The sequence below is a fragment of the Toxotes jaculatrix genome, chromosome 2, assembly GCF_017976425.1.
Source record: "Toxotes jaculatrix isolate fToxJac2 chromosome 2, fToxJac2.pri, whole genome shotgun sequence".
NCBI classification, from domain to species: domain Eukaryota; kingdom Metazoa; phylum Chordata; class Actinopteri; family Toxotidae; genus Toxotes; species Toxotes jaculatrix.
In genome coordinates this window covers 2544201-2561700 of record NC_054395.1, presented here as the reverse complement: position 1 = coordinate 2561700, position 17500 = coordinate 2544201, and the positions used below count along the sequence as shown (strand labels likewise).

The 17500-nt window shown below is 44.5% G+C and overlaps 42 non-coding genes and 2 pseudogenes across 42 annotated transcripts in view; all 44 read right to left on the bottom strand.

Moving 5' to 3' along the window:
- LOC121178572 overlaps window positions 1-109 on the bottom strand; it is a 119-nt gene extending 10 nt beyond the window's left edge. Inside the window, exon 1 of the ribosomal RNA XR_005893796.1 lies at window positions 1-109. This exon is cut by the window's left edge and continues 10 nt beyond it. This is a non-coding gene — a ribosomal RNA (5S ribosomal RNA).
- Window positions 110-384: 275 nt separating this feature from the next.
- LOC121177387 lies at window positions 385-503 on the bottom strand. Its single transcript, XR_005893235.1, has one exon. It is a non-coding gene; the product is annotated as a 5S ribosomal RNA (ribosomal RNA).
- A 275-nt stretch (window positions 504-778) lies between these two features.
- Window positions 779-897, bottom strand: LOC121178403. The gene has a single exon (XR_005893633.1). It is a non-coding gene; the product is annotated as a 5S ribosomal RNA (ribosomal RNA).
- A 275-nt stretch (window positions 898-1172) lies between these two features.
- Window positions 1173-1291, bottom strand: LOC121178456. The gene has a single exon (XR_005893684.1). It is a non-coding gene; the product is annotated as a 5S ribosomal RNA (ribosomal RNA).
- A 284-nt stretch (window positions 1292-1575) lies between these two features.
- Window positions 1576-1694, bottom strand: LOC121177384. The gene has a single exon (XR_005893234.1). It is a non-coding gene; the product is annotated as a 5S ribosomal RNA (ribosomal RNA).
- A 275-nt stretch (window positions 1695-1969) lies between these two features.
- LOC121177333 lies at window positions 1970-2088 on the bottom strand. The gene has a single exon (XR_005893223.1). It is a non-coding gene; the product is annotated as a 5S ribosomal RNA (ribosomal RNA).
- Window positions 2089-2361: 273 nt separating this feature from the next.
- Window positions 2362-2480, bottom strand: LOC121177286. The gene has a single exon (XR_005893208.1). It is a non-coding gene; the product is annotated as a 5S ribosomal RNA (ribosomal RNA).
- Window positions 2481-2764: 284 nt separating this feature from the next.
- LOC121177229 lies at window positions 2765-2883 on the bottom strand. The gene has a single exon (XR_005893191.1). It is a non-coding gene; the product is annotated as a 5S ribosomal RNA (ribosomal RNA).
- Window positions 2884-3158: 275 nt separating this feature from the next.
- LOC121177195 lies at window positions 3159-3277 on the bottom strand. The gene has a single exon (XR_005893189.1). It is a non-coding gene; the product is annotated as a 5S ribosomal RNA (ribosomal RNA).
- A 275-nt stretch (window positions 3278-3552) lies between these two features.
- On the bottom strand, window positions 3553-3661 carry LOC121177180 (annotated as a pseudogene).
- Window positions 3662-3945: 284 nt separating this feature from the next.
- On the bottom strand, window positions 3946-4064 carry LOC121177123. The gene has a single exon (XR_005893175.1). It is a non-coding gene; the product is annotated as a 5S ribosomal RNA (ribosomal RNA).
- A 275-nt stretch (window positions 4065-4339) lies between these two features.
- On the bottom strand, window positions 4340-4458 carry LOC121178401. Its single transcript, XR_005893631.1, has one exon. It is a non-coding gene; the product is annotated as a 5S ribosomal RNA (ribosomal RNA).
- Window positions 4459-4733: 275 nt separating this feature from the next.
- Window positions 4734-4852, bottom strand: LOC121201242. Its single transcript, XR_005896614.1, has one exon. It is a non-coding gene; the product is annotated as a 5S ribosomal RNA (ribosomal RNA).
- A 275-nt stretch (window positions 4853-5127) lies between these two features.
- On the bottom strand, window positions 5128-5246 carry LOC121177063. Its single transcript, XR_005893155.1, has one exon. It is a non-coding gene; the product is annotated as a 5S ribosomal RNA (ribosomal RNA).
- A 284-nt stretch (window positions 5247-5530) lies between these two features.
- LOC121177174 lies at window positions 5531-5639 on the bottom strand (annotated as a pseudogene).
- Window positions 5640-5923: 284 nt separating this feature from the next.
- Window positions 5924-6042, bottom strand: LOC121177000. The gene has a single exon (XR_005893144.1). It is a non-coding gene; the product is annotated as a 5S ribosomal RNA (ribosomal RNA).
- Window positions 6043-6326: 284 nt separating this feature from the next.
- Window positions 6327-6445, bottom strand: LOC121176949. Its single transcript, XR_005893130.1, has one exon. It is a non-coding gene; the product is annotated as a 5S ribosomal RNA (ribosomal RNA).
- A 284-nt stretch (window positions 6446-6729) lies between these two features.
- On the bottom strand, window positions 6730-6848 carry LOC121176890. The gene has a single exon (XR_005893100.1). It is a non-coding gene; the product is annotated as a 5S ribosomal RNA (ribosomal RNA).
- A 284-nt stretch (window positions 6849-7132) lies between these two features.
- LOC121176836 lies at window positions 7133-7251 on the bottom strand. The gene has a single exon (XR_005893082.1). It is a non-coding gene; the product is annotated as a 5S ribosomal RNA (ribosomal RNA).
- A 275-nt stretch (window positions 7252-7526) lies between these two features.
- On the bottom strand, window positions 7527-7645 carry LOC121176777. Its single transcript, XR_005893065.1, has one exon. It is a non-coding gene; the product is annotated as a 5S ribosomal RNA (ribosomal RNA).
- A 284-nt stretch (window positions 7646-7929) lies between these two features.
- Window positions 7930-8048, bottom strand: LOC121175688. The gene has a single exon (XR_005892764.1). It is a non-coding gene; the product is annotated as a 5S ribosomal RNA (ribosomal RNA).
- Window positions 8049-8332: 284 nt separating this feature from the next.
- On the bottom strand, window positions 8333-8451 carry LOC121176716. Its single transcript, XR_005893048.1, has one exon. It is a non-coding gene; the product is annotated as a 5S ribosomal RNA (ribosomal RNA).
- A 284-nt stretch (window positions 8452-8735) lies between these two features.
- On the bottom strand, window positions 8736-8854 carry LOC121201237. The gene has a single exon (XR_005896608.1). It is a non-coding gene; the product is annotated as a 5S ribosomal RNA (ribosomal RNA).
- Window positions 8855-9138: 284 nt separating this feature from the next.
- On the bottom strand, window positions 9139-9257 carry LOC121176638. Its single transcript, XR_005893032.1, has one exon. It is a non-coding gene; the product is annotated as a 5S ribosomal RNA (ribosomal RNA).
- A 275-nt stretch (window positions 9258-9532) lies between these two features.
- LOC121178510 lies at window positions 9533-9651 on the bottom strand. The gene has a single exon (XR_005893734.1). It is a non-coding gene; the product is annotated as a 5S ribosomal RNA (ribosomal RNA).
- Window positions 9652-9926: 275 nt separating this feature from the next.
- LOC121176661 lies at window positions 9927-10045 on the bottom strand. The gene has a single exon (XR_005893034.1). It is a non-coding gene; the product is annotated as a 5S ribosomal RNA (ribosomal RNA).
- Window positions 10046-10320: 275 nt separating this feature from the next.
- On the bottom strand, window positions 10321-10439 carry LOC121175978. Its single transcript, XR_005892849.1, has one exon. It is a non-coding gene; the product is annotated as a 5S ribosomal RNA (ribosomal RNA).
- Window positions 10440-10723: 284 nt separating this feature from the next.
- Window positions 10724-10842, bottom strand: LOC121176563. The gene has a single exon (XR_005893015.1). It is a non-coding gene; the product is annotated as a 5S ribosomal RNA (ribosomal RNA).
- Window positions 10843-11117: 275 nt separating this feature from the next.
- Window positions 11118-11236, bottom strand: LOC121176498. The gene has a single exon (XR_005892999.1). It is a non-coding gene; the product is annotated as a 5S ribosomal RNA (ribosomal RNA).
- A 284-nt stretch (window positions 11237-11520) lies between these two features.
- LOC121201231 lies at window positions 11521-11639 on the bottom strand. The gene has a single exon (XR_005896607.1). It is a non-coding gene; the product is annotated as a 5S ribosomal RNA (ribosomal RNA).
- A 284-nt stretch (window positions 11640-11923) lies between these two features.
- LOC121201225 lies at window positions 11924-12042 on the bottom strand. Its single transcript, XR_005896606.1, has one exon. It is a non-coding gene; the product is annotated as a 5S ribosomal RNA (ribosomal RNA).
- Window positions 12043-12326: 284 nt separating this feature from the next.
- On the bottom strand, window positions 12327-12445 carry LOC121176430. The gene has a single exon (XR_005892982.1). It is a non-coding gene; the product is annotated as a 5S ribosomal RNA (ribosomal RNA).
- A 284-nt stretch (window positions 12446-12729) lies between these two features.
- Window positions 12730-12848, bottom strand: LOC121178592. Its single transcript, XR_005893815.1, has one exon. It is a non-coding gene; the product is annotated as a 5S ribosomal RNA (ribosomal RNA).
- Window positions 12849-13132: 284 nt separating this feature from the next.
- LOC121176627 lies at window positions 13133-13251 on the bottom strand. Its single transcript, XR_005893031.1, has one exon. It is a non-coding gene; the product is annotated as a 5S ribosomal RNA (ribosomal RNA).
- Window positions 13252-13526: 275 nt separating this feature from the next.
- On the bottom strand, window positions 13527-13645 carry LOC121176368. Its single transcript, XR_005892963.1, has one exon. It is a non-coding gene; the product is annotated as a 5S ribosomal RNA (ribosomal RNA).
- A 275-nt stretch (window positions 13646-13920) lies between these two features.
- Window positions 13921-14039, bottom strand: LOC121175971. The gene has a single exon (XR_005892847.1). It is a non-coding gene; the product is annotated as a 5S ribosomal RNA (ribosomal RNA).
- Window positions 14040-14323: 284 nt separating this feature from the next.
- LOC121178559 lies at window positions 14324-14442 on the bottom strand. The gene has a single exon (XR_005893783.1). It is a non-coding gene; the product is annotated as a 5S ribosomal RNA (ribosomal RNA).
- A 275-nt stretch (window positions 14443-14717) lies between these two features.
- Window positions 14718-14836, bottom strand: LOC121176293. The gene has a single exon (XR_005892939.1). It is a non-coding gene; the product is annotated as a 5S ribosomal RNA (ribosomal RNA).
- Window positions 14837-15111: 275 nt separating this feature from the next.
- Window positions 15112-15230, bottom strand: LOC121178400. Its single transcript, XR_005893630.1, has one exon. It is a non-coding gene; the product is annotated as a 5S ribosomal RNA (ribosomal RNA).
- Window positions 15231-15514: 284 nt separating this feature from the next.
- Window positions 15515-15633, bottom strand: LOC121176231. The gene has a single exon (XR_005892928.1). It is a non-coding gene; the product is annotated as a 5S ribosomal RNA (ribosomal RNA).
- Window positions 15634-15917: 284 nt separating this feature from the next.
- On the bottom strand, window positions 15918-16036 carry LOC121176170. Its single transcript, XR_005892914.1, has one exon. It is a non-coding gene; the product is annotated as a 5S ribosomal RNA (ribosomal RNA).
- Window positions 16037-16311: 275 nt separating this feature from the next.
- Window positions 16312-16430, bottom strand: LOC121176113. The gene has a single exon (XR_005892893.1). It is a non-coding gene; the product is annotated as a 5S ribosomal RNA (ribosomal RNA).
- A 275-nt stretch (window positions 16431-16705) lies between these two features.
- On the bottom strand, window positions 16706-16824 carry LOC121178544. The gene has a single exon (XR_005893768.1). It is a non-coding gene; the product is annotated as a 5S ribosomal RNA (ribosomal RNA).
- Window positions 16825-17273: 449 nt separating this feature from the next.
- LOC121176053 lies at window positions 17274-17392 on the bottom strand. The gene has a single exon (XR_005892877.1). It is a non-coding gene; the product is annotated as a 5S ribosomal RNA (ribosomal RNA).
- Between the last annotated feature and the right edge of the window lie 108 nt (window positions 17393-17500).

Sequence of the window (17500 nt, the reverse complement as noted above, 5' to 3'; positions counted from 1 at the left end):
ACCTGGTATTCCCAGGCGGTCTCCCATCCAAGTACTAACCAGGCCCTACCCTGCTTAGCTTCCGAGATCAGACGAGATCGGGCGTGCTCACGGTGGTATGGCCGTAAGCAACAGCAAACCCTATAAACAGGCTCTTTATACATGCTAAAACGCCACAAACAAATCCAATGTTGAATAGAGACATTGATCATCTGGATTTCTCCACAAATCCAAGCACAAGAAGCCACGAAAAATGAGCTTTTCCACCTAACAAGAATTTTCTGACTACTCATCATCTGATAAAGTTTCTTACTATCTTTGATTACCTACAAGTCCATTTTTATCCAACACCGGCTCATACACACAGTGATCTAGGGATGGTGTTTCTCAAAGATGGGGATAAAAGGCTTACAGCACCTGGTATTCCCAGGCGGTCTCCCATCCAAGTACTAACCAGGCCCTACCCTGCTTAGCTTCCGAGATCAGACGAGATCGGGCGTGCTCAGGGTGGTATGGCCGTAAGCAACAGCAAACCCTATAAACAGGCTCTTTATACATGCTAAAACGCCACGAAGAAATCCAATGTTGAATAGGGACATTGATCATCTGGACTTCTCCACAAATCCAAGCACAAGAAGCCACGAAAAATGAGCTTTTCCACCTAATAAGAATTTTCTGACTACTCATCATCTGATAAAGTTTCTTACTATCTTTGATTACCTACAAGTCCATTTTTATCCAACACCGGCTCAGACACACAGTGATCTAGGGATGGTGTTTCTCAAAGATGGGGATAAAAGGCTTACAGCACCTGGTATTCCCAGGCGGTCTCCCATCCAAGTACTAACCAGGCCCTACCCTGCTTAGCTTCCGAGATCAAACGAGATCGGGCGTGCTCAGGGTGGTATGGCCGTAAGCAACAGCAAACCCTATAAACAGGCTCTTTATACATGCTAAAACGCCACGAAGAAATCCAATGTTGAATAGGGACATTGATCATCTGGATTTCTCCACAAATCCAAGCACAAGAAGCCACGAAAAATGAGCTTTTCCACCTAACAAGAATTTTCTGACTACTCATCATCTGATAAAGTTTCTTACTATCTTTGATTACCTACAAGTCCATTTTTATCCAACACCGGCTCAGACACACAGTGATCTAGGGATGGTGTTTCTCAAAGATGGGGATAAAAGGCTCACAGCACCTGGTATTCCCAGGCGGTCTCCCATCCAAGTACTAACCAGGCCCTACCCTGCTTAGCTTCCGAGATCAGACGAGATCGGGCGTGCTCAGGGTGGTATGGCCGTAAGCAACAGCAAACCCTATAAACAGGCTCTTTATACATGCTAAAACGCCACGAAGAAATCCAATGTTGAATAGGGACATTGATCATCTGGATTTCTCCACAAATCCAAGCACAAGAAGCCACGAAAAATGAGCTTTTCCACCTAACAAGAATTTTCTGACTACTCATCATCTGATAAAGTTTCTTACTATCTTTGATTACCTACAAGTCCATTTTTATCCAACACCGGCTCAGACACACAGTGATCTAGGGATGGCGTTTTGCTTCATTCTCAAAGATGGGGATAAAAGGCTTACAGCACCTGGTATTCCCAGGCGGTCTCCCATCCAAGTACTAACCAGGCCCTACCCTGCTTAGCTTCCGAGATCAGACGAGATCGGGCGTGCTCAGGGTGGTATGGCCGTAAGCAACAGCAAACCCTATAAACAGGCTCTTTATACATGCTAAAACGCCACAAACAAATCCAATGTTGAATAGGGACATTGATCATCTGGATTTCTCCACAAATCCAAGCACAAGAAGCCACGAAAAATGAGCTTTTCCACCTAACAAGAATTTTCTGACTACTCATCATCTGATAAAGTTTCTTACTATCTTTGATTACCTACAAGTCCATTTTTATCCAACACCGGCTCATACACACAGTGATCTAGGGATGGTGTTTCTCAAAGATGGGGATAAAAGGCTTACAGCACCTGGTATTCCCAGGCGGTCTCCCATCCAAGTACTAACCAGGCCCTACCCTGCTTAGCTTCCGAGATCAGACGAGATCGGGCGTGCTCAGGGTGGTATGGCCGTAAGCAACAGCAAACCCTATAAACAGGCTCTTTATACATGCTAAAACGCCACAAACAAATCCAATGTTGAATAGAGACATTGATCATCTGGATTTCTCCACAAATCCAAGCACAAGAAGCCACGAAAAATGAGCTTTTCCACCTAACAAGAATTGTCTGACTACTCATCATCTGATAGTTTCTTACTATCTTTGATTACCTACAAGTCCATTTTTATCCAACATCGGCTCAGACACACAGTGATCTAGGGATGGTGTTTCTCAAAGATGGGGATAAAAGGCTTACAGCACCTGGTATTCCCAGGCGGTCTCCCATCCAAGTACTAACCAGGCCCTACCCTGCTTAGCTTCCGAGATCAGACGAGATCGGGCGTGCTCAGGGTGGTATGGCCGTAAGCAACAGCAAACCCTATAAACAGGCTCTTTATACATGCTAAAACGCCACAAACAAATCCAATGTTGAATAGGGACATTGATCATCTGGACTTCTCCACAAATCCAAGCACAAGAAGCCACGAAAAATGAGCTTTTCCACCTAACAAGAATTTTCTGACTACTCATCATCTGATAAAGTTTCTTACTATCTTTGATTACCTACAAGTCCATTTTTATCCAACACCGGCTCAGACACACAGTGATCGAGGGATGGCGTTTTGCTTCATTCTCAAAGATGGGGATAAAAGGCTTACAGCACCTGGTATTCCCAGGCGGTCTCCCATCCAAGTACTAACCAGGCCCTACCCTGCTTAGCTTCCGAGATCAGACGAGATCGGGCGTGCTCAGGGTGGTATGGCCGTAAGCAACAGCAAACCCTATAAACAGGCTCTTTATACATGCTAAAACGCCACAAACAAATCCAATGTTGAATAGAGACATTGATCATCTGGATTTCTCCACAAATCCAAGCACAAGAAGCCACGAAAAATGAGCTTTTCCACCTAACAAGAATTTTCTGACTACTCATCATCTGATAAAGTTTCTTACTATCTTTGATTACCTACAAGTCCATTTTTATCCAACACCGGCTCAGACACACAGTGATCTAGGGATGGTGTTTCTCAAAGATGGGGATAAAAGGCTTACAGCACCTGGTATTCCCAGGCGGTCTCCCATCCAAGTACTAACCAGGCCCTACCCTGCTTAGCTTCCGAGATCAGACGAGATCGGGCGTGCTCAGGGTGGTATGGCCGTAAGCAACAGCAAACCCTATAAACAGGCTCTTTATACATGCTAAAACGCCACAAACAAATCCAATGTTGAATAGAGACATTGATCATCTGGATTTCTCCACAAATCCAAGCACAAGAAGCCACGAAAAATGAGCTTTTCCACCTAACAAGAATTTTCTGACTACTCATCATCTGATAAAGTTTCTTACTATCTTTGATTACCTACAAGTCCATTTTTATCCAACACCGGCTCAGACACACAGTGATCTAGGGATGGTGTTTCTCAAAGATGGGGATAAAAGGCTTACAGCACCTGGTATTCCCAGGCGGTCTCCCATCCAAGTACTAACCAGGCCCTACCCTGCTTAGTTTCCGAGATCAGGCGTGCTCAGGGTGGTATGGCCGTAAGCAACAACAAACCCTATAAACAGGCTCTTTATACATGCTAAAACGCCACAAACAAATCCAATGTTGAATAGGGACATTGATCATCTGGACTTCTCCACAAATCCAAGCACAAGAAGCCACGAAAAATGAGCTTTTCCACCTAACAAGAATTTTCTGACTACTCATCATCTGATAAAGTTTCTTACTATCTTTGATTACCTACAAGTCCATTTTTATCCAACACCGGCTCAGACACACAGTGATCTAGGGATGGCGTTTTGCTTCATTCTCAAAGATGGGGATAAAAGGCTTACAGCACCTGGTATTCCCAGGCGGTCTCCCATCCAAGTACTAACCAGGCCCTACCCTGCTTAGCTTCCGAGATCAGACGAGATCGGGCGTGCTCAGGGTGGTATGGCCGTAAGCAACAGCAAACCCTATAAACAGGCTCTTTATACATGCTAAAACGCCACAAACAAATCCAATGTTGAATAGGGACATTGATCATCTGGACTTCTCCACAAATCCAAGCACAAGAAGCCACGAAAAATGAGCTTTTCCACCTAACAAGAATTTTCTGACTACTCATCATCTGATAAAGTTTCTTACTATCTTTGATTACCTACAAGTCCATTTTTATCCAACACCGGCTCAGACACACAGTGATCTAGGGATGGTGTTTCTCAAAGATGGGGATAAAAGGCTTACAGCACCTGGTATTCCCAGGCGGTCTCCCATCCAAGTACTAACCAGGCCCTACCCTGCTTAGCTTCCGAGATCAAACGAGATCGGGCGTGCTCAGGGTGGTATGGCCGTAAGCAACAGCAAACCCTATAAACAGGCTCTTTATACATGCTAAAACGCCACAAACAAATCCAATGTTGAATAGAGACATTGATCATCTGGATTTCTCCACAAATCCAAGCACAAGAAGCCACGAAAAATGAGCTTTTCCACCTAACAAGAATTTTCTGACTACTCATCATCTGATAAAGTTTCTTACTATCTTTGATTACCTACAAGTCCATTTTTATCCAACACCGGCTCAGACACACAGTGATCTAGGGATGGTGTTTCTCAAAGATGGGGATAAAAGGCTTACAGCACCTGGTATTCCCAGGCGGTCTCCCATCCAAGTACTAACCAGGCCCTACCCTGCTTAGTTTCCGAGATCAGACGAGATCGGGCGTGCTCAGGGTGGTATGGCCGTAAGCAACAGCAAACCCTATAAACAGGCTCTTTATACATGCTAAAACGCCACGAAGAAATCCAATGTTGAATAGGGACATTGATCATCTGGATTTCTCCACAAATCCAAGCACAAGAAGCCACGAAAAATGAGCTTTTCCACCTAACAAGAATTTTCTGACTACTCATCATCTGATAAAGTTTCTTACTATCTTTGATTACCTACAAGTCCATTTTTATCCAACACCGGCTCAGACACACAGTGATCTAGGGATGGTGTTTCTCAAAGATGGGGATAAAAGGCTTACAGCACCTGGTATTCCCAGGCGGTCTCCCATCCAAGTACTAACCAGGCCCTACCCTGCTTAGCTTCCGAGATCAGACGAGATCGGGCGTGCTCAGGGTGGTATGGCCGTAAGCAACAGCAAACCCTATAAACAGGCTCTTTATACATGCTAAAACGCCACAAAGAAATCCAATGTTGAATAGGGACATTGATCATCTGGATTTCTCCACAAATCCAAGCACAAGAAGCCACGAAAAATGAGCTTTTCCACCTAACAAGAATTTTCTGACTACTCATCATCTGATAAAGTTTCTTACTATCTTTGATTACCTACAAGTCCATTTTTATCCAACACCGGCTCAGACACACAGTGATCGAGGGATGGCGTTTTGCTTCATTCTCAAAGATGGGGATAAAAGGCTTACAGCACCTGGTATTCCCAGGCGGTCTCCCATCCAAGTACTAACCAGGCCCTACCCTGCTTAGTTTCCGAGATCAGGCGTGCTCAGGGTGGTATGGCCGTAAGCAACAGCAAACCCTATAAACAGGCTCTTTATACATGCTAAAACGCCACAAAGAAATCCAATGTTGAATAGGGACATTGATCATCTGGATTTCTCCACAAATCCAAGCACAAGAAGCCACGAAAAATGAGCTTTTCCACCTAACAAGAATTTTCTGACTACTCATCATCTGATAAAGTTTCTTACTATCTTTGATTACCTACAAGTCCACTTTTATCCAACACCGGCTCAGACACACAGTGATCTAGGGATGGCGTTTTGCTTCATTCTCAAAGATGGGGATAAAAGGCTTACAGCACCTGGTATTCCCAGGCGGTCTCCCATCCAAGTACTAACCAGGCCCTACCCTGCTTAGCTTCCGAGATCAGACGAGATCGGGCGTGCTCAGGGTGGTATGGCCGTAAGCAACAGCAAACCCTATAAACAGGCTCTTTATACATGCTAAAACGCCACAAACAAATCCAATGTTGAATAGAGACATTGATCATCTGGATTTCTCCACAAATCCAAGCACAAGAAGCCACGAAAAATGAGCTTTTCCACCTAACAAGAATTTTCTGACTACTCATCATCTGATAAAGTTTCTTACTATCTTTGATTACCTACAAGTCCATTTTTATCCAACACCGGCTCAGACACACAGTGATCTAGGGATGGCGTTTTGCTTCATTCTCAAAGATGGGGATAAAAGGCTTACAGCACCTGGTATTCCCAGGCGGTCTCCCATCCAAGTACTAACCAGGCCCTACCCTGCTTAGCTTCCGAGATCAGACGAGATCGGGCGTGCTCAGGGTGGTATGGCCGTAAGCAACAGCAAACCCTATAAACAGGCTCTTTATACATGCTAAAACGCCACGAAGAAATCCAATGTTGAATAGGGACATTGATCATCTGGACTTCTCCACAAATCCAAGCACAAGAAGCCACGAAAAATGAGCTTTTCCACCTAACAAGAATTTTCTGACTACTCATCATCTGATAAAGTTTCTTACTATCTTTGATTACCTACAAGTCCATTTTTATCCAACACCGGCTCAGACACACAGTGATCTAGGGATGGCGTTTTGCTTCATTCTCAAAGATGGGGATAAAAGGCTTACAGCACCTGGTATTCCCAGGCGGTCTCCCATCCAAGTACTAACCAGGCCCTACCCTGCTTAGCTTCCGAGATCAGACGAGATCGGGCGTGCTCAGGGTGGTATGGCCGTAAGCAACAGCAAACCCTATAAACAGGCTCTTTATACATGCTAAAACGCCACAAACAAATCCAATGTTGAATAGGGACATTGATCATCTGGACTTCTCCACAAATCCAAGCACAAGAAGCCACGAAAAATGAGCTTTTCCACCTAACAAGAATTTTCTGACTACTCATCATCTGATAAAGTTTCTTACTATCTTTGATTACCTACAAGTCCATTTTTATCCAACACCGGCTCAGACACACAGTGATCGAGGGATGGCGTTTTGCTTCATTCTCAAAGATGGGGATAAAAGGCTTACAGCACCTGGTATTCCCAGGCGGTCTCCCATCCAAGTACTAACCAGGCCCTACCCTGCTTAGCTTCCGAGATCAGACGAGATCGGGCGTGCTCAGGGTGGTATGGCCGTAAGCAACAGCAAACCCTATAAACAGGCTCTTTATACATGCTAAAACGCCACAAACAAATCCAATGTTGAATAGAGACATTGATCATCTGGATTTCTCCACAAATCCAAGCACAAGAAGCCACGAAAAATGAGCTTTTCCACCTAACAAGAATTTTCTGACTACTCATCATCTGATAAAGTTTCTTACTATCTTTGATTACCTACAAGTCCATTTTTATCCAACACCGGCTCATACACACAGTGATCTAGGGATGGTGTTTCTCAAAGATGGGGATAAAAGGCTTACAGCACCTGGTATTCCCAGGCGGTCTCCCATCCAAGTACTAACCAGGCCCTACCCTGCTTAGCTTCCGAGATCAGACGAGATCGGGCGTGCTCAGGGTGGTATGGCCGTAAGCAACAGCAAACCCTATAAACAGGCTCTTTATACATGCTAAAACGCCACGAAGAAATCCAATGTTGAATAGGGACATTGATCATCTGGATTTCTCCACAAATCCAAGCACAAGAAGCCACGAAAAATGAGCTTTTCCACCTAACAAGAATTTTCTGACTACTCATCATCTGATAAAGTTTCTTACTATCTTTGATTACCTACAAGTCCATTTTTATCCAACACCGGCTCAGACACACAGTGATCTAGGGATGGCGTTTTGCTTCATTCTCAAAGATGGGGATAAAAGGCTTACAGCACCTGGTATTCCCAGGCGGTCTCCCATCCAAGTACTAACCAGGCCCTACGCTGCTTAGCTTCCGAGATCAGACGAGATCGGGCGTGCTCAGGGTGGTATGGCCGTAAGCAACAGCAAACCCTATAAACAGGCTCTTTATATATGCTAAAACGCCACGAAGAAATCCAATGTTGAATAGAGACATTGATCATCTGGATTTCTCCACAAATCCAAGCACAAGAAGCCACGAAAAATGAGCTTTTCCACCTAACAAGAATTTTCTGACTACTCATCATCTGATAAAGTTTCTTACTATCTTTGATTACCTACAAGTCCATTTTTATCCAACACCGGCTCAGACACACAGTGATCTAGGGATGGCGTTTTGCTTCATTCTCAAAGATGGGGATAAAAGGCTTACAGCACCTGGTATTCCCAGGCGGTCTCCCATCCAAGTACTAACCAGGCCCTACCCTGCTTAGCTTCCGAGATCAGACGAGATCGGGCGTGCTCAGGGTGGTATGGCCGTAAGCAACAGCAAACCCTATAAACAGGCTCTTTATACATGCTAAAACGCCACGAAGAAATCCAATGTTGAATAGGGACATTGATCATCTGGACTTCTCCACAAATCCAAGCACAAGAAGCCACGAAAAATGAGCTTTTCCACCTAACAAGAATTTTCTGACTACTCATCATCTGATAAAGTTTCTTACTATCTTTGATTACCTACAAGTCCATTTTTATCCAACACCGGCTCAGACACACAGTGATCTAGGGATGGCGTTTTGCTTCATTCTCAAAGATGGGGATAAAAGGCTTACAGCACCTGGTATTCCCAGGCGGTCTCCCATCCAAGTACTAACCAGGCCCTACCCTGCTTAGTTTCCGAGATCAGACGAGATCGGGCGTGCTCAGGGTGGTATGGCCGTAAGCAACAGCAAACCCTATAAACAGGCTCTTTATACATGCTAAAACGCCACAAACAAATCCAATGTTGAATAGGGACATTGATCATCTGGACTTCTCCACAAATCCAAGCACAAGAAGCCACGAAAAATGAGCTTTTCCACCTAACAAGAATTTTCTGACTACTCATCATCTGATAAAGTTTCTTACTATCTTTGATTACCTACAAGTCCATTTTTATCCAACACCGGCTCAGACACACAGTGATCTAGGGATGGCGTTTTGCTTCATTCTCAAAGATGGGGATAAAAGGCTTACAGCACCTGGTATTCCCAGGCGGTCTCCCATCCAAGTACTAACCAGGCCCTTTCCTGCTTAGCTTTCGAGATCAGACGAGATCGGGCGTGCTCAGGGTGGTATGGCCGTAAGCAACAGCAAACCCTATAAACAGGCTCTTTATACATGCTAAAACGCCACAAACAAATCCAATGTTGAATAGAGACATTGATCATCTGGATTTCTCCACAAATCCAAGCACAAGAAGCCACGAAAAATGAGCTTTTCCACCTAACAAGAATTTTCTGACTACTCATCATCTGATAAAGTTTCTTACTATCTTTGATTACCTACAAGTCCATTTTTATCCAACACCGGCTCATACACACAGTGATCTAGGGATGGTGTTTCTCAAAGATGGGGATAAAAGGCTTACAGCACCTGGTATTCCCAGGCGGTCTCCCATCCAAGTACTAACCAGGCCCTACCCTGCTTAGCTTTCGAGATCAGACGAGATCGGGCGTGCTCAGGGTGGTATGGCCGTAAGCAACAGCAAACCCTATAAACAGGCTCTTTATACATGCTAAAACGCCACAAACAAATCCAATGTTGAATAGAGACATTGATCATCTGGATTTCTCCACAAATCCAAGCACAAGAAGCCACGAAAAATGAGCTTTTCCACCTAACAAGAATTTTCTGACTACTCATCATCTGATAAAGTTTCTTACTATCTTTGATTACCTACAAGTCCATTTTTATCCAACACCGGCTCATACACACAGTGATCTAGGGATGGTGTTTCTCAAAGATGGGGATAAAAGGCTTACAGCACCTGGTATTCCCAGGCGGTCTCCCATCCAAGTACTAACCAGGCCCTACCCTGCTTAGCTTCCGAGATCAGACGAGATCGGGCGTGCTCAGGGTGGTATGGCCGTAAGCAACAGCAAACCCTATAAACAGGCTCTTTATACATGCTAAAACGCCACGAAGAAATCCAACGTTGAATAGGGACATTGATCATCTGGATTTCTCCACAAATCCAAGCACAAGAAGCCACGAAAAATGAGCTTTTCCACCTAACAAGAATTTTCTGACTACTCATCATCTGATAAAGTTTCTTACTATCTTTGATTACCTACAAGTCCATTTTTATCCAACACCGGCTCAGACACACAGTGATCTAGGGATGGTGTTTCTCAAAGATGGGGATAAAAGGCTCACAGCACCTGGTATTCCCAGGCGGTCTCCCATCCAAGTACTAACCAGGCCCTACCCTGCTTAGTTTCCGAGATCAGACGAGATCGGGCGTGCTCAGGGTGGTATGGCCGTAAGCAACAGCAAACCCTATAAACAGGCTCTTTATACATGCTAAAACGCCACGAAGAAATCCAATGTTGAATAGGGACATTGATCATCTGGATTTCTCCACAAATCCAAGCACAAGAAGCCACGAAAAATGAGCTTTTCCACCTAACAAGAATTTTCTGACTACTCATCATCTGATAAAGTTTCTTACTATCTTTGATTACCTACAAGTCCATTTTTATCCAACACCGGCTCAGACACACAGTGATCTAGGGATGGCGTTTTGCTTCATTCTCAAAGATGGGGATAAAAGGCTTACAGCACCTGGTATTCCCAGGCGGTCTCCCATCCAAGTACTAACCAGGCCCTACCCTGCTTAGCTTCCGAGATCAGACGAGATCGGGCGTGCTCAGGGTGGTATGGCCGTAAGCAACAGCAAACCCTATAAACAGGCTCTTTATACATGCTAAAACGCCACAAACAAATCCAATGTTGAATAGAGACATTGATCATCTGGATTTCTCCACAAATCCAAGCACAAGAAGCCACGAAAAATGAGCTTTTCCACCTAACAAGAATTTTCTGACTACTCATCATCTGATAAAGTTTCTTACTATCTTTGATTACCTACAAGTCCATTTTTATCCAACACCGGCTCAGACACACAGTGATCTAGGGATGGTGTTTCTCAAAGATGGGGATAAAAGGCTTACAGCACCTGGTATTCCCAGGCGGTCTCCCATCCAAGTACTAACCAGGCCCTACCCTGCTTAGCTTCCGAGATCAGACGAGATCGGGCGTGCTCAGGGTGGTATGGCCGTAAGCAACAGCAAACCCTATAAACAGGCTCTTTATACATGCTAAAACGCCACGAAGAAATCCAATGTTGAATAGGGACATTGATCATCTGGATTTCTCCACAAATCCAAGCACAAGAAGCCACGAAAAATGAGCTTTTCCACCTAACAAGAATTTTCTGACTACTCATCATCTGATAAAGTTTCTTACTATCTTTGATTACCTACAAGTCCATTTTTATCCAACACCGGCTCAGACACACAGTGATCGAGGGATGGCGTTTTGCTTCATTCTCAAAGATGGGGATAAAAGGCTTACAGCACCTGGTATTCCCAGGCGGTCTCCCATCCAAGTACTAACCAGGCCCTACCCTGCTTAGTTTCCGAGATCAGACGAGATCGGGCGTGCTCAGGGTGGTATGGCCGTAAGCAACAGCAAACCCTATAAACAGGCTCTTTATACATGCTAAAACGCCACAAAGAAATCCAATGTTGAATAGGGACATTGATCATCTGGATTTCTCCACAAATCCAAGCACAAGAAGCCACGAAAAATGAGCTTTTCCACCTAACAAGAATTTTCTGACTACTCATCATCTGATAAAGTTTCTTACTATCTTTGATTACCTACAAGTCCATTTTTATCCAACACCGGCTCAGACACACAGTGATCGAGGGATGGCGTTTTGCTTCATTCTCAAAGATGGGGATAAAAGGCTTACAGCACCTGGTATTCCCAGGCGGTCTCCCATCCAAGTACTAACCAGGCCCTACCCTGCTTAGTTTCCGAGATCAGACGAGATCGGGCGTGCTCAGGGTGGTATGGCCGTAAGCAACAGCATACCCTATAAACAGGCTCTTTATACATGCTAAAACGCCACAAAGAAATCCAATGTTGAATAGGGACATTGATCATCTGGATTTCTCCACAAATCCAAGCACAAGAAGCCACGAAAAATGAGCTTTTCCACCTAACAAGAATTTTCTGACTACTCATCATCTGATAAAGTTTCTTACTATCTTTGATTACCTACAAGTCCACTTTTATCCAACACCGGCTCAGACACACAGTGATCTAGGGATGGCGTTTTGCTTCATTCTCAAAGATGGGGATAAAAGGCTTACAGCACCTGGTATTCCCAGGCGGTCTCCCATCCAAGTACTAACCAGGCCCTACCCTGCTTAGCTTCCGAGATCAGACGAGATCGGGCGTGCTCAGGGTGGTATGGCCGTAAGCAACAGCAAACCCTATAAACAGGCTCTTTATACATGCTAAAACGCCACAAACAAATCCAATGTTGAATAGAGACATTGATCATCTGGATTTCTCCACAAATCCAAGCACAAGAAGCCACGAAAAATGAGCTTTTCCACCTAACAAGAATTTTCTGACTACTCATCATCTGATAAAGTTTCTTACTATCTTTGATTACCTACATGTCCATTTTTATCCAACACCGGCTCAGACACACAGTGATCTAGGGATGGCGTTTTGCTTCATTCTCAAAGATGGGGATAAAAGGCTTACAGCACCTGGTATTCCCAGGCGGTCTCCCATCCAAGTACTAACCAGGCCCTACCCTGCTTAGTTTCCGAGATCAGACGAGATCGGGCGTGCTCAGGGTGGTATGGCCGTAAGCAACAGCAAACCCTATAAACAGGCTCTTTATACATGCTAAAACGCCACAAACAAATCCAATGTTGAATAGGGACATTGATCATCTGGACTTCTCCACAAATCCAAGCACAAGAAGCCACGAAAAATGAGCTTTTCCACCTAACAAGAATTTTCTGACTACTCATCATCTGATAAAGTTTCTTACTATCTTTGATTACCTACAAGTCCATTTTTATCCAACACCGGCTCAGACACACAGTGATCTAGGGATGGCGTTTTGCTTCATTCTCAAAGATGGGGATAAAAGGCTTACAGCACCTGGTATTCCCAGGCGGTCTCCCATCCAAGTACTAACCAGGCCCTTTCCTGCTTAGCTTTCGAGATCAGACGAGATCGGGCGTGCTCAGGGTGGTATGGCCGTAAGCAACAGCAAACCCTATAAACAGGCTCTTTATACATGCTAAAACGCCACAAACAAATCCAATGTTGAATAGAGACATTGATCATCTGGATTTCTCCACAAATCCAAGCACAAGAAGCCACGAAAAATGAGCTTTTCCACCTAACAAGAATTTTCTGACTACTCATCATCTGATAAAGTTTCTTACTATCTTTGATTACCTACAAGTCCATTTTTATCCAACACCGGCTCATACACACAGTGATCTAGGGATGGTGTTTCTCAAAGATGGGGATAAAAGGCTTACAGCACCTGGTATTCCCAGGCGGTCTCCCATCCAAGTACTAACCAGGCCCTACCCTGCTTAGCTTCCGAGATCAGACGAGATCGGGCGTGCTCAGGGTGGTATGGCCGTAAGCAACAGCAAACCCTATAAACAGGCTCTTTATACATGCTAAAACGCCACGAAGAAATCCAACGTTGAATAGGGACATTGATCATCTGGATTTCTCCACAAATCCAAGCACAAGAAGCCACGAAAAATGAGCTTTTCCACCTAACAAGAATTTTCTGACTACTCATCATCTGATAAAGTTTCTTACTATCTTTGATTACCTACAAGTCCATTTTTATCCAACACCGGCTCAGACACACAGTGATCTAGGGATGGTGTTTCTCAAAGATGGGGATAAAAGGCTCACAGCACCTGGTATTCCCAGGCGGTCTCCCATCCAAGTACTAACCAGGCCCTACCCTGCTTAGTTTCCGAGATCAGACGAGATCGGGCGTGCTCAGGGTGGTATGGCCGTAAGCAACAGCAAACCCTATAAACAGGCTCTTTATACATGCTAAAACGCCACAAACAAATCCAATGTTGAATAGGGACATTGATCATCTGGACTTCTCCACAAATCCAAGCACAAGAAGCCACGAAAAATGAGCTTTTCCACCTAACAAGAATTTTCTGACTACTCATCATCTGATAAAGTTTCTTACTATCTTTGATTACGTACAAGTCCATTTTTATCCAACACCGGCTCAGACACACAGTGATCTAGGGATGGCGTTTTGCTTCATTCTCAAAGATGGGGATAAAAGGCTTACAGCACCTGGTATTCCCAGGCGGTCTCCCATCCAAGTACTAACCAGGCCCTACCCTGCTTAGCTTCCGAGATCAGACGAGATCGGGCGTGCTGAGGGTGGTATGGCCGTAAGCAACAGCAAACCCTATAAACAGGCTCTTTATACATGCTAAAACGCCACAAACAAATCCAATGTTGAATAGAGACATTGATCATCTGGATTTCTCCACAAATCCAAGCACAAGAAGCCACGAAAAATGAGCTTTTCCACCTAACAAGAATTTTCTGACTACTCATCATCTGATAAAGTTTCTTACTATCTTTGATTACCTACAAGTCCATTTTTATCCAACACCGGCTCAGACACACAGTGATCTAGGGATGGTGTTTCTCAAAGATGGGGATAAAAGGCTTACAGCACCTGGTATTCCCAGGCGGTCTCCCATCCAAGTACTAACCAGGCCCTACCCTGCTTAGCTTCCGAGATCAGACGAGATCGGGCGTGCTCAGGGTGGTATGGCCGTAAGCAACAGCAAACCCTATAAACAGGCTCTTTATACATGCTAAAACGCCACAAACAAATCCAATGTTGCATAGAGACATTGATCATCTGGATTTCTCCACAAATCCAAGCACAAGAAGCCACGAAAAATGAGCTTTTCCACCTAACAAGAATTTTCTGACTACTCATCATCTGATAAAGTTTCTTACTATCTTTGATTACCTACAAGTCCATTTTTATCCAACACCGGCTCAGACACACAGTGATCTAGGGATGGTGTTTCTCAAAGATGGGGATAAAAGGCTTACAGCACCTGGTATTCCCAGGCGGTCTCCCATCCAAGTACTAACCAGGCCCTACCCTGCTTAGCTTCCGAGATCAAACGAGATCGGGCGTGCTCAGGGTGGTATGGCCGTAAGCAACAGCAAACCCTATAAACAGGCTCTTTATACATGCTAAAACGCCACAAACAAATCCAATGTTGAATAGAGACATTGATCATCTGGATTTCTCCACAAATCCAAGCACAAGAAGCCACGAAAAATGAGCTTTTCCACCTAACAAGAATTTTCTGACTACTCACCATCTGATAAAGTTTCTTACTATCTTTGATTACCTACAAGTCCATTTTTATCCAACACCGGCTCAGACACACAGTGATCGAGGGATGGCGTTTTGCTTCATTCTCAAAGATGGGGATAAAAGGCTTACAGCACCTGGTATTCCCAGGCGGTCTCCCATCCAAGTACTAACCAGGCCCTACCCTGCTTAGCTTCCGAGATCAGACGAGATCGGGCGTGCTCAGGGTGGTATGGCCGTAAGCAACAGCAAACCCTATAAACAGGCTCTTTATACATGCTAAAACGCCACAAACAAATCCAATGTTGAATAGAGACATTGATCATCTGGATTTCTCCACAAATCCAAGCACAAGAAGCCACGAAAAATGAGCTTTTCCACCTAACAAGAATTTTCTGACTACTCACCATCTGATAAAGTTTCTTACTATCTTTGATTACCTACAAGTCCATTTTTATCCAACACCGGCTCAGACACACAGTGATCGAGGGATGGCGTTTTGCTTCATTCTCAAAGATGGGGATAAAAGGCTTACAGCACCTGGTATTCCCAGGCGGTCTCCCATCCAAGTACTAACCAGGCCCTACCCTGCTTAGCTTCCGAGATCAGACGAGATCGGGCGTGCTCAGGGTGGTATGGCCGTAAGCAACAACAAACCCTATAAACAGGCTCTTTATACATGCTAAAACGCCACGAAGAAATCCAATGTTGAATAGGGACATTGATCATCTGGACTTCTCCACAAATCCAAGCACAAGAAGCCACGAAAAATGAGCTTTTCCACCTAACAAGAATTTTCTGACTACTCATCATCTGATAAAGTTTCTTACTATCTTTGATTACCTACAAGTCCATTTTTATCCAACACCGGCTCAGACACACAGTGATCTAGGGATGGTGTTTCTCAAAGATGGGGATAAAAGGCTTACAGCACCTGGTATTCCCAGGCGGTCTCCCATCCAAGTACTAACCAGGCCCTACCCTGCTTAGCTTCCGAGATCAGACGAGATCGGGCGTGCTCAGGGTGGTATGGCCGTAAGCAACAGCAAACCCTATAAACAGGCTCTTTATACATGCTAAAACGCCACGAAGAAATCCAATGTTGAATAGGGACATTGATCATCTGGATTTCTCCACAAATCCAAGCACAAGAAGCCACGAAAAATGAGCTTTTCCACCTAACAAGAATTTTCTGACTACTCATCATCTGATAAAGTTTCTTACTATCTTTGATTACCTACAAGTCCATTTTTATCCAACACCGGCTCAGACACACAGTGATCTAGGGATGGTGTTTCTCAAAGATGGGGATAAAAGGCTTACAGCACCTGGTATTCCCAGGCGGTCTCCCATCCAAGTACTAACCAGGCCCTACCCTGCTTAGCTTCCGAGATCAGACGAGATCGCGCGTGCTCAGGGTGGTATGGCCGTAAGCAACAGCAAACCCTATAAACAGGCTCTTTATACATGCTAAAACGCCACGAAGAAATCCAATGTTGAATAGGGACATTGATCATCTGGATTTCTCCACAAATCCAAGCACAAGAAGCCACGAAAAATGAGCTTTTCCACCTAACGCCTAAAAGGCTTACAGCACCTGGTATTCCCAGGCGGTCTCCCATCCAAGTATACATGCTAAAATGCCACGAAGAAATCCAATGTTGAATAGGGACATTGATCATCTGGATTTCTCCACAAATCCAAGCACAAGAAGCCACGAAAAATGAGCTTTTCCACCTAACAAGAATTTTCTGACTACTCATCATCTGATAAAGTTTCTTACTATCTTTGGTTACCTACAAGTCCATTTTTATCCAACACCGGCTCAGACACACAGTGATCGAGGGATGGCGTTTTGCTTCATTCTCAAAGATGGGGATAAAAGGCTTACAGCACCTGGTATTCCCAGGCGGTCTCCCATCCAAGTACTAACCAGGCCCTACCCTGCTTAGCTTCCGAGATCAGACGAGATCGGGCGTGCTCAGGGTGGTATGGCCGTAAGCAACAGCAAACCCTATAAACAGGCTCTTTATACATGCTAAAACGCCACAAACAAATCCAATGTTGCATAGAGACATTGATCATCTGGATTTCTCCACAAATCCAAGCAC